This window comes from Schistocerca piceifrons, chromosome 1 (genome assembly GCF_021461385.2).
Source record: "Schistocerca piceifrons isolate TAMUIC-IGC-003096 chromosome 1, iqSchPice1.1, whole genome shotgun sequence".
NCBI classification, from domain to species: domain Eukaryota; kingdom Metazoa; phylum Arthropoda; class Insecta; order Orthoptera; family Acrididae; genus Schistocerca; species Schistocerca piceifrons.
The window spans coordinates 520,827,434-520,839,434 of NC_060138.1; the positions used below are offsets into that span (position 1 = coordinate 520,827,434).

At 41.4% G+C, this 12,001-nt stretch overlaps 1 protein-coding gene across 4 annotated transcripts in view; it reads right to left on the reverse strand.

Moving 5' to 3' along the window:
- The window catches only part of LOC124798167 (sphingomyelin phosphodiesterase), a 418,031-nt gene extending 407,256 nt beyond the window's left edge, over positions 1 to 10,775 (reverse strand). For all 4 annotated transcript variants that reach the window (XR_007016925.1, XR_007016924.1, XM_047261469.1 and 1 more), the window contains exon 1: positions 10,609 to 10,775. The gene's annotated coding sequence lies outside the window, so the exon portion shown is untranslated. The remainder of the gene's footprint in view (positions 1 to 10,608) is intronic.
- Between the last annotated feature and the right edge of the window lie 1,226 nt (positions 10,776 to 12,001).

Consider the following 12,001-nt stretch of genomic DNA (forward strand, 5'->3'; position numbering starts at 1 on the left):
TGCTGTAAATTTCTTTTTTCCTAACTCGATTCAGTACCTCCTCATTTCTTATTCTACCTACCTATCTATCTAATCGTCAGGGTTCTTCTATAGCGTCACATTTTAAAAGCCTCTATTCTCTTCTTGCTGGCCTGCATATCGTTCATGTTCCACAGCCATACAAGGCTATACTCATGACAAATACCTCCAGAAAAGAATTCCCATCTCTTAAATTTAAATTACATGTTAACAACACCTCTTTTTTAGAAATGCATTTCGTCCTATTGCCATTTTTTTATTTTATATCCTCTTTATTTAGGTCATCATCAGTTATTTCGCTGCATCTATAGCAAAACTTATCTACTACTTTTAATGTCTTTATCTCCTAACGTAATTCAATCAGCATCGCCTAATTTAATTCGACTAAATACCATTTCTTGACGTTTATTGTATAGGCTAATCTCTTTTCAGGCGCTATCCATTCCGTTCAACTGCTCTTTCAACTTCTTTGCTGTGTCTGAGTGAATTACAGTGTCGTCGGCAAATCTTATAGTTTTTACTTTTTCTCCTTGAACTTTAATTACCTTTCTAAATTTCTCCTTGGTTTCCTTCACAGTTTGCTCGGTGAACAGGCTCAATAACATCAATGATAGGCTGCAGCCGGCCTGGGTGGCTGAGCGGTTCTAGGCGCTACAGTCTGGAACCGCGGGACCGCTAAGATCGCAGGTTCGAATCCTGCCTCGGGCATGGATGTGAGTGATGTCCTTAGGTTGGTTAGGTTTAAGTAGTTCTAAGTTCTAGGGGACTGATGACCTCAGAAGTTAAGTCCCATAGTGCTCAGAGCAATTTGAACCGTTTTTTTTTTTAATTCTTCTGTATAATAACGTAAATAATGTGGTTACTGTGTTGCGATGTTAGCGTTTGATTTGATTTGATCTTTTAAGTGTTCGAACGGTGTTCCCTATCTGCTTCGAGTGGCTGTAGACTGGAACATACTAGGGTGGTTTGGAAAGTTCTGGAAGAAGCATCTTACAACGTAACGTAGACCCACTTTTGGTTAATGGACTTTGTCCAGCTTTTATTTAGTACAAATATTCCACACATTAAGTACGATTTTGTAAGATCTAGAAAGTACCCATCCCCGTCTGGCGCAGTCTCTTCATTGCATCCATTACGTTAATCAACCATAAATTTATTTAGCTAAGGGGATAGCTGGAAGCCACAGGATGAAAATATTGGTTGATACAGTGGTTGTTCTAACAAGGCGTACTTCAAATTTCTCAATTTCCCTTCCCATTGCCATTATCCTTTCTTTTCTTTTGCAACCCAGACGTATCCTCTCTCATTATTATTACTGTTACTATTATTGTTTTTAACCAGTTGATCTGGAAGACTTGCATTGTATTTGACAGTTATTTTTTCGCCTTAGCAAAGATGATCGAGAAGAAGAATCTATTTCCCACTACATTTTCTTTCTAGAAACCAAATAAGAATTCACTTTTCTGTATGCATTGTTGTCCGCTTCCACCCTTTGCTTCGCTTTTGACATGAATTCGAGCGTCTATGTTGTCATATTACGCCGCATAGGGATAAGACGTGAGTCAATTTTAGTGTCAGCTGCGGTAATGTAGATGCTCATATCTCAACACATACGTGAACGTAACTTCAGTCGATACATTATGATATAAATATCGCATTCAGTGAAGTAAAACACCCGTCTCAGAAGCAGGAGGACCGATTATTTTGTCTCCCGGCAGAGACGTACTGATCTCGCAGTCAAAAGAAAGCCAAAGAAAGCGCAGTAACTGTGTACAGATACCACACACCGAGCAAAAAGGGAAATAGAAAGAAAGAAGTGAGATCCATGAAATACGTTGAAGGCACAACACAACACCGGAAGGAAGAACTAAATGAAAATCATGTACCAAATAGTAAACTATGCATCGTAGTTGAATATTGGCAGAGTTCTGTCAGTGTGTGTGTGTGTGTGTGTGTGTGTGTGTAACGCTAATAATCAATATTTGCAGAAAACGAAAACTGTCTCATCGAGATTATGGTCGTTAGAAGACAGAGCATCTGAACACGTCGACAACAGTAGACTATATGAAACAATTATCCCAACGTCGTCTTAAATGATTTATGCAAGCTAAGGCAAGTTTAAATCAGGATGACAGATTGGAGTCTCGAACAAAGTGCCTGTCAAATACGAGCCCTGAACCCGAGACGCTGTGCCACGCACCTCAGTGAAACTTCGTCCTGTTGCGATCAATCAATGTGCAACGTTTTTCTTACGGTGCAGAATGGTGACTGTGTATGGAAATTGGTGCAGAACCTATATCAGTGGCGAACGGCGCGCGGTCTGATCTCACTTCTGCGATGCGTAAGATGTGACTGGCCAACAAACCCGTTGACTGTGAATAAAAGTACATTGTGTGTAGTGTATTGAACCGGGGACCTAGAAACAACGGAGAAGCTTCGTCCCCGCGTAGCCCTCAGCGGTTCACAATCCAATATGCCACAGCAGTCCACCCACCCCACCGCCGCCCCACACCAAACCCAGGGTTATTGTGCTGTTCGGCCCCCAGTGGACCCCTCCCCCGGGAACGTCTCATACCATATACGAGTGTAACCCCAAACGTTTGCGTGGTAGAGTAATTATGGTGTACGCATACGTGGAGACAGTGTTTGCGCAGCAATCCCCGACATAGTGTAACTGAGGCGGAATAAGGGGAACCAGCCCGCATTCGCCCATGCAGATCAAAAACCGCCTTAAAAACCATCCACAGGTTGGCCGGCACACCGGATCTAGACATAAATCCGCCGGGCGGATTTTTGCCGGGTTCCGGCACCCCTTCCCTCACGGGGAGCAGCGCGTTAGACCGCGCGGCTAGCCGGGCGGGCATAACAATACAAAGTTTCACACAATTGCAGACCAATACCGCTATTGAATTTTCAGTTGTTTAAAAACCTACCGGTAAAAGAGAGTTGTTGAAGTAGTTTGTTGTTGCGGTTTTCACTCTGAAGATTGGTTTGATGCAGATCTCCACGCTACTCTATCCTGAGCAAGCGTCACCACCGAACCACTACTGCAACCCACATCTATTTGAAACTGCTTGCTATGTTCATCTCTTGGTCTCTGTCTGCAGTTTCTACCCCTTACACTTACTTCCAGTAGTAAACCGACATGCCTTTATTTCTTAGAATGTGTTCTATCGACCGATCCCTCTATTAGTCAAATTGTACCACAAATTCGTTTTCTCTCCAATTTTATTCCTTATATCCTCTTTAGTTCCGCGATCTACCCATCTAATCTTCAGCATTCGTCTGTAGCAAATGGTTCAAATGGCTCTGAGCACTATGGGACTTAACTGCTGAGGTCATCAGTCCCCTAGAACTTAGAACTACTCAAACTTAACTAATCTAAGGACATCACACACATCCATGCCCGAGGCACGTCTGTAGCACCTTACATTATAAGCTTCTATTCTCTTCTTTTCTAAACGGCTTATCAACCACATTTCCCTTCGGCGCAAGGACAGATGCTTTCAGAAAATATTTCCTAACACACAAATTTATATTTGATGTTCAACAACAAATTTCTCATCCTCAGACACGCCTTTCTTATGGGTTTACATTTTAGATGCCCTCTACTTCAGCCATCGTACGTTATTTTACTGCCCAAATAGCAAAACTCATCTACTGCTTTTAGTGCACCATTTGCTAATCTAATTCCCTCGGCACAGCTTGATTTAGTTTGACTACATTCCATTACCTATGTTTCGCTTTTTCTAATGTTCATCTTACCTCCTCCTTTCAAGACAATGTCTATTCTGTTTAAATGCCACTTCCAAGTCCTTCACTGTCTCCGCCAGAATTATAATGTCATCAGAAAACCTCATTTCTTTTATTTCTTCTCCCTGAACTTTATTTCCGTCTCCAAATTTATCTTTGCTTTGCTTCACAGCTTGCGCAATATAAGAACTGAATAACATTGGGTAGTTGAAGTAAGCAAGAATATTTCCAGTTCCACAGCGAAGTTTTCCATTCAACGTACCTTCTTTAGAGTCTTCAGTTTTTACTTTACTGAAAACCTGTAAAGTCACGATGAGGTTGACAACAAACATAGAATACTTCAACCGACAACGTCGGCATCAGCTATTCCTCTGCCGTACCTGTATGTAGCAAGAACACGGAGCCGAAAGACAAGGGTACACAGGCTAACTCAAGGGTACACGGGCTGTCTCCTAATGATATTTGGCGAACATACTAGCTACTTGCAGCCTGTGCAAGTTGGTACTTTACCGCTAAGAACTGTATTGCTACACAGCAAGGTGCGCTAGCAGAATCGATAACGGATATCTCACAAAGTGAGTATAGTTTGTACTTGAAATTACACTGGCGTAAACAAATATTAAATGAAATGACATATTTTCGCCAGACGATTTTGGAAATATAATGTACAATTTTAATCCACAGTCGACTTCGCTTTCAAGCCATCCTGAAGCAGTTTAGAATGAAAGGGAACTTTTTGACGTGTGCTAGGGCCCTTCAAAACAACTTGAAAATTGCTTGTATGTCGAAATATATTACGGCATAACACTAAACATTACTTACATCCCTGGAGTCGCCTCCCGAAAATGTTATCATTCGCCAAGTACAGTGCGACAGTGACGCAACCAAAGTGAAGATATTAAAGTGTTAAACAATGGTTTGGGATCCTTTTAACAAAATACGCCACGAGAAACATGATAAATACCAAGAACTAAGTTCGGTGTGGACCAAGTGAGATACAAACTTTTTTTCATAGTTAAAAAGGTTACGCAAGTGTAACATTCAGTAACAAGCGACAGAAAAAAGGGAGGGGGGTGCTGGGCGGGTTAGAGAGAGGACAGTGGCGTGCCCAATGCAGGAGGGAAGAGCCGAAATGCCAGCTGGATTAAGTTTACGCTCGACGAAGAAGACACAAAGATATAAACCAGATACGTTCACGTACCGTTAGATTCTAATGTTGACACGCACTACACGAATAATGGATCACTGTTGTGAGTACCAAGCTGTTCCAGGAATGCGAACAAAGCTTACAATTTTTTATTTTTATTTTCTGTGGCTCAAGACCTTTCTCTGGCAGCATCGATGCAACTATCTTCTACCGTGCTATTCGTCATTTTTGCTCCTGAAAATGTCTTCTAACGTTTCAGTCGCGAGTGATAACGACGTACAAGCAAGAAATTTGATCCTACTATACTTTCAGCTAGATCGCCCATCTTGTGTTGTCCACTTTTCTAGTAATCTACCGAACAACAGCAAAAGCATATTGGTTCTTTATTTTGGGTGTTCCGTCACCTTTTAAATCGACATTCTATCATATTTTGTATTGCTAGTCAGTAAACTTCACAGAAAGGTGTACTAACAGTCGGAATTACCCGTGACAATTTTCTAACACTATCAAAAGTCTGCAAAACTGGCTTAGTGCAGGAATCAACGACTACCTTAATTTTGATTGCGATCAAAGTTTTCAAATGTACTATCTTTGGTTATGATGACTGGTTTGTGGGAAACGAAAAGGGCCTAAGAGGAGTTAGGAGTTTAATGTCAGTGCTCTACAGCGTTTAAAAATTACGACGAAAAAGATAACTAATTTTTCTACCTTCGATAAAGATATTAAGTTTAGTCTTTCTACATTTATACTCTGCAGCCGGCCGCGGCGGCCGAGCGGTTCTAGACGCTTTAGTCCGGAGCCGCGCGACTGCTACGGTCGCAGGTTCGAAGCCTGCCTCGGGCATGGATGTGTGTGATGTCCTTAGGTTAGTTAGGTTTAAGTAGTTCTAAGTTCTAGGGGACTGATGACCTCAGATGTTAAGTCCCATAGTGCTCAGAGCCACTTGAACCATTTTGAACCATACGATTGGTGTTGGTTTTAACTATGGTTACGTAAGATATCAGGCCATTGCCGGATCACTGTGTCCTACGGGCTCAATATTTCGGCGATCAGACATGTCACCATTATCAGGTGCACTGACGACAGTACGTCAACGCACTTGACGACGGCGACATTTCTGATGGCCCGTTGGACACTATAGACCATCAGTGCACCCGTGGACTGTTCGATTAACTGGCATACTCATTGTTGAGTGTCGTGATCTCATTTCTCCATTCATTTCGTAAATAATTAAATTTTCGACTGGATGTTTTTACATATGTCTTCAACTGTTCTTAATACAATATGGAGAAGTACACCTGTAGTCTTCCAACCATCGAACAATCTATTTTCTACTCTTCCTCGCCGTCTTCTGCTTGAGAATTTGGCTTGCAAGGTTATCTTTTCTAAATTAACCTCGTCTCTTCTCGAAATGTACCCAAGGAATTGGAAGTATGTTTGGCTGACACGGCAAGGTAATCTATCTTCTTGTGATGCTAAGTGCTTCTGTAATGGAAGAAATGGTTCTTCTTTCTGTCCGTGGTACTCGTGACATCTTCCGCCAACAATTCTCGAAGGCATTACTTCGGCTTTTGTCACCAGCTTTCTACGGTTGAGATCTCGTAGCCGCACAAGAACACGGCGAACGCCAATGATTCAACCAAGCACATTTTCGTTGTTTTGGATATCGTCCCGTCATGTCAAATCGTGCGACTCTGCCAAAGGCGATTCGTCGTTTTATTTCTTTATCACATTTTCCTGTATCATCGATCAGAGATCCTAGATATACTTAACCATTCATTTCCTCCAGATCCTTTAAGCGATCTGTAAGCTGCAACTTATCAGTTCACTATTGACAGTGAAACTTGCTCTCATTCCATGAAACACTACGCAGAGCTTTGGGTTTTTAATCAAGGACTAGTAGTCAACTATTCAGTGACCGTAAATGTCACCATTTCTCGCCTTGCGTCCAAATGCTGGAGCTGAAAATTTTTTTCACTACTAAAATTCGAACTGCCTACAACCAGAGAACAACTGACGGCACTAGAGTGCGTTAGCAAACTAGGTAGCAGAAGTGGGTAAGGAAAGAAATTATTTATTTAGACGTCGTGATACATGTTCAGTGTTTCTCACCTTTACGTAACTTATTTACAGGAGATGAGAACGGCAGTGCATGCACGGTGAGCGTGGAAGTCTTTTGTTAACACAATAACCACGTGTTTGGGACGTAACCATTCTTGGCACCCACAGATTTGAATTTATACAGGTAGGCAAAAAAAATATATCTGAATTATAGCTTTTCCTGCCACTATTTCTGCATTTTCATTTACATTCTGCCTCGATAAATAGAATTGCACCGATTCGTTATGTTCGGAGAAGACTGGGCTATTACGTTCATATTTTGTTATCAACTATAGCGTATTTAAATTTATAATCTGTTCCTAAGAATATTGTCGAATTGTCAAGGAACGTATCATGTCGTGTAATATGATGTAGACCGCTTTGCGACTTAAGTAACATACGAAGTTCCTACTCAGCAGTATTGTAGTGAACAACTTTCCTGTTTTACCGCCTGTTTCTGTCTGAATGGCAGCATGTGCATACCGGTGAAACGCGTGCCAAGTGAAGCCGTTTTGTTTAAGTCACAAAGTGCCTACAGATATTAACTGTTTAACATATCCGCTGACATGTTAGGATTAATCCAAAACTGTACCAAAGTTCCTTCAGTGGACACGACACCGCAAGGCTGTCACCGTATATCTATGAAATAGAAGAAAGTTTACATAATTTGGAAAAGATTCAAAAAAAAACAATAATATCTTATGAGAAAGAGGGAGACGACATACCGTCACGAGAGACACCTGGCAAATTATTGGCAACTGGTACTAGAGAAAACTCCTCCGTTTTACTCGAGCAATACTACAACGTGGCAAACTGCAAGATGTCAGATCAGGTACTCAAGATATGATTCCCTTGAAACTCCGGTAGCAATGGCTGTGAATGGCAATGGTACTATTCCTTGTCTTGAAGAGTCATGAGTTGCTTGCAGGGCACTTATTTAGATGAAGACTGCTGTTGCTCAAACTGGAATAGAAAGCTTTACAGTATACAATCGCCGTTTGATTCCGTAAATTGGATGCTTCCGCACCCAAGAGCAGCTTCCTCAGACCGTCAGCAGCTACGATTCCGACCTCGTTTTTCCTTCGAGGAACGGGCCGTCCACATTTTTCTGTGAAGGCGTTCTTTAAGAAGTAAGTCACGCGAGGCCTCCACAACGGCGTCCGACCGCAACGGTTTCGCTCGTAAAACGGTCTTGGCAGACACCACAAGCACACTTCTTTCAAAGCTAGTCGCTAGTAATCGCACTTCTAAGACAACTAACGCAGTTTTTCTCGGGGCGGGGGTTTCTATCAAATACATCTTACTCTTTATTCAGATGGGCAACCGAACTATTGAGAAATCTTAATACCGTATAGTTGCAACCTGAATCAGACGGACGGCGTAATTTTTGGGTGGTCATAGCCAACAAAGACAAAAAAATAAATTTAACTTTCATTGCCGAACTCTGTAATTGACGACCACATGCAAAAACTGAACTGTCTTACATCGCTGATTTAATACCGTGTCGACTGCTCCGGGACATCTTTCCTTCTTCTTAAAACGTTTATGCTTATAGTTCGCAGACTTTTCTCCAAGCTTCCCTTTTCTCCCACGGTTTACCATTCAGCATTTACTCCCACTGCAATTCTCTTTGGTTCACATCATCCTTCATTTGGTCTTTCAATCCGGTTTGTGGTCTTCCAATTGGTCTTCGTGCAAAGTGTGTCCATTATGAGGCTCTTCTTGGAGTCTGCCTTGTCCCATTCTTTTAACATGCCCACACCATTTAAGCCTGTTTCTATCCATAGTTTCTTTTAAGCCACTGATCTGAAGGGTGTTTCGTATTGTTTCATTCCCTATCCTGTCCTTCCTCGTCTTACTCAAAATCCCTTCTGGAATGCGCATCTGCTTGTAATCTGTTTACCTTTTTGCTTTATCCAACACCAGCATTGCGACCCATAAATCAAAACTGGCAGGTGACTCGTATGTCGTGATCTTTGCCTTGGTACGTATTTTCCAGTTTCTAATTATGTCCGATACACAACAAAAAATTTTGAACAATTTTGTATTCTCTCCAAAATTTTGTCATTGATGTTTCCTTTCTTTGTTAATTTACTTGCTAGATACTTCAAAGTATTTACTTCTTTAATAATCTTTCCATTACAACTTCAATCCTTCATTTTTTTCATTTTTCTTGTTGATTTTCATTACCAGCATATTTTTGCTTGCTTCCTCTGTTTTTCTCCGCCAAGTATTTAGTTAAATATGTATACGCAACAGCGAATATGGAATACCATCAGCTGTATAATAGACTATGAAAATTTATGCTGGATCGGGATTCAAACACAGATATCGCGCTTATCGCGAACAGTCGTCATACCATGAGGCTATCCGAACACAGCTCACGGCCAGACCCAAGCTTCCATATGTCGTGAAACATGTTTCCACAACCTATACTCTTACATACAGTGTGTACATTCCCCTACAGGGGTAGACTTTTTACTTGAAAGTCGGGTACCCGGTGTCGGCAGATAAATACGATTTGCAGTGCCTATGTTACTCAGAATTATGATGCAAAGTTCATTTGGACTTGCATGCATGTCCGAAGGAACGGGCATGCGGCGACTACAGCTGCCATGAAATACAAGAAATGATTCGCAGTAGCGAATAGCATGTATGTCCGAAGGAACTTTGCATTGTAAATCTGAATAACACAGGCACTGCATTATCGTATCGTATGTATTTAGTTGTTCTCCCAATTTCTGCTTATTTTCTTCCCAAATCGACACATCGTCTGCATATGCTATGATTTTGTTATCGTCTCGACCTTTGGCGAACCTTCTTCATGATGTTGTCCATGACTATATTAAAGAACAACGGTGAGAGTACCCACTCGTGCCAAACCTCTCCGTCCCTTCTACACCATTCTCATTTTTTTCTATGTATTAAAACACAATTCAGGCATTTATTGTACATGTGTTGTGATTCTGAGTTGCATTCCTTTTAACAATTCCTTTCTAGTAGTGTCATAAGCTTTTTTATGTCTATGAATGTCACTATGATTTCTTTCCCAAGCACATTCAAAAATTTGGAAGAACTGGTGTTACAGTAAGCAACACGCGGCAGACGGAGAGTTTTTTTTTAAAGTAATTTCATAATTCGTTTTCAACTCTGCGAGAAAATTTGTCCGTTTTCTGCACATGTGTCCACTTGTCCAAAACGACACCTCTCATACATTGTTTAAATTGTTCGTCGTGGCATCTGCTTCTGCCCACTTGTGGAATATTGAACTGTGTGACGGTTTGCATCCTGTTTCTTTCACTTGTTGAGTAAAACATGCGACTAAACAATGCTGCGGATGAAACCGCTGTCATGTAATGCAAAAATACGAACTTGTGACGACCTTTACACTATGAAAATAAGACCACCAACAAACAAATATTAGCACTGCAGTATATCCGAAACTTCTGATATATAACATAACACATAAGACGCACTTTAGAACAATAAACGACTGTCAGTGAGTTTAGTTGCCATGACAACGCTAAGCCACGCCTTAACACACATATTTTGCTACCGCGATCAGCTGACTATACAAACAATGCTCCTACCTTCTTGCGGCAGATGACATGTGCCGCGCGCACAGCTGTTGCGCAGGCACGCCGCCTTACTTATCGCTGCGGCACTGCACTCGACACTCAACTCGCGCACTGTCGGTTACTGTGCTGCTCCCGGACTCACTCACAGTTCGAGAGCAGACATGCCACTGGCCTCCATGTTGTCGCGACTGCTCACCTAACGTAGTTCCTACCCACACCTCTCTTCTGCGCAAGCGCGTCTGCTCGCCATGGCGCGAGTGGCATTGCCAACATATGCGCGCTAAAATCACTAGGTCTACTATCACGCGCAGTACGGCGAACGTCGTAGTTAATCGTGCGAGAGATGAAATTTCAAATAGAAGCTTTATAATTATCACGAAACGTTATAATGATCTGCCCTGCATGTTGTCGCGACTGTTCGCATAACGCAGCCCCAATCCACACCTCCCTCCTGCGCAAGCGCGTCTGCTCGCCGTGGCTCGAGTGGCATTGCCAACATATGCACGATAAACTCACTACGCCTATCATCACGCGCCGTACGATGAGCGTCGCAATAGAGCGACAGAACCAATGTCAAGTAGAACCGTGACAGTGGCGTGTCTGCTCTCGTTGTTCAGTCTAACCACAAAAGAAGCAGAAAACGTCTGTGATAAAACTTCGTTCGATACTGACTCCTCGCACATTTAGTCCGATCTTCATTTCATGCATGTAATAAAACGGTGTAGGCTTTTTATTACTGAATTACACACAAAAAAAATTAAAAATTACAGAATAGCGTGTTGTTAAAATGATACAGATACTTGTTCTCATTACAATAGGTTGTATGTTTTTCGTTAAACAGACGTTGCATGAGCTATATTACTTATAAAAACATGTAAGTAATTTTCTCTTATTTTCCTTATTTTAGAAAAACTATTTTTAGAGCAAATACAGTGGTCTGACTATTGTGTTGTGATGCAGAAGTCTTGTATGAAACATAAAGTCGTAATATGTAACGTAGGACTAATCAGTTTTGTAACTATCTTCGTAAAGTAATATCGGCTCTTTTGTGTGAAATACTTTACTTGTCTTTCCTTCTTTAACTTTTCTCCTCCTGGCCTTGTACGGTTAAGATGTATATATTAATGTAAGTGCATATGAACAATAATGAACAATTTACTTATTTGCCACGTTGTGTAATACTTTATTATTTCATGCCTGTAGCATCGTTTTTATATATTGTTAAAGCAGGTTTTATAATGAAGTGCGGATGAGTCTTAACTGAATGAACGATGATAACGACCTTGAACGAAGTTTGCTTAGCCGGCATCAAGGCTATCTCACTGAGATCGCTACAAACTGTAGTAATTATTAAGGGCCCGCATGTTATTTAATTTATGAAGTCCGATTTGCTAGTTGCAAACAA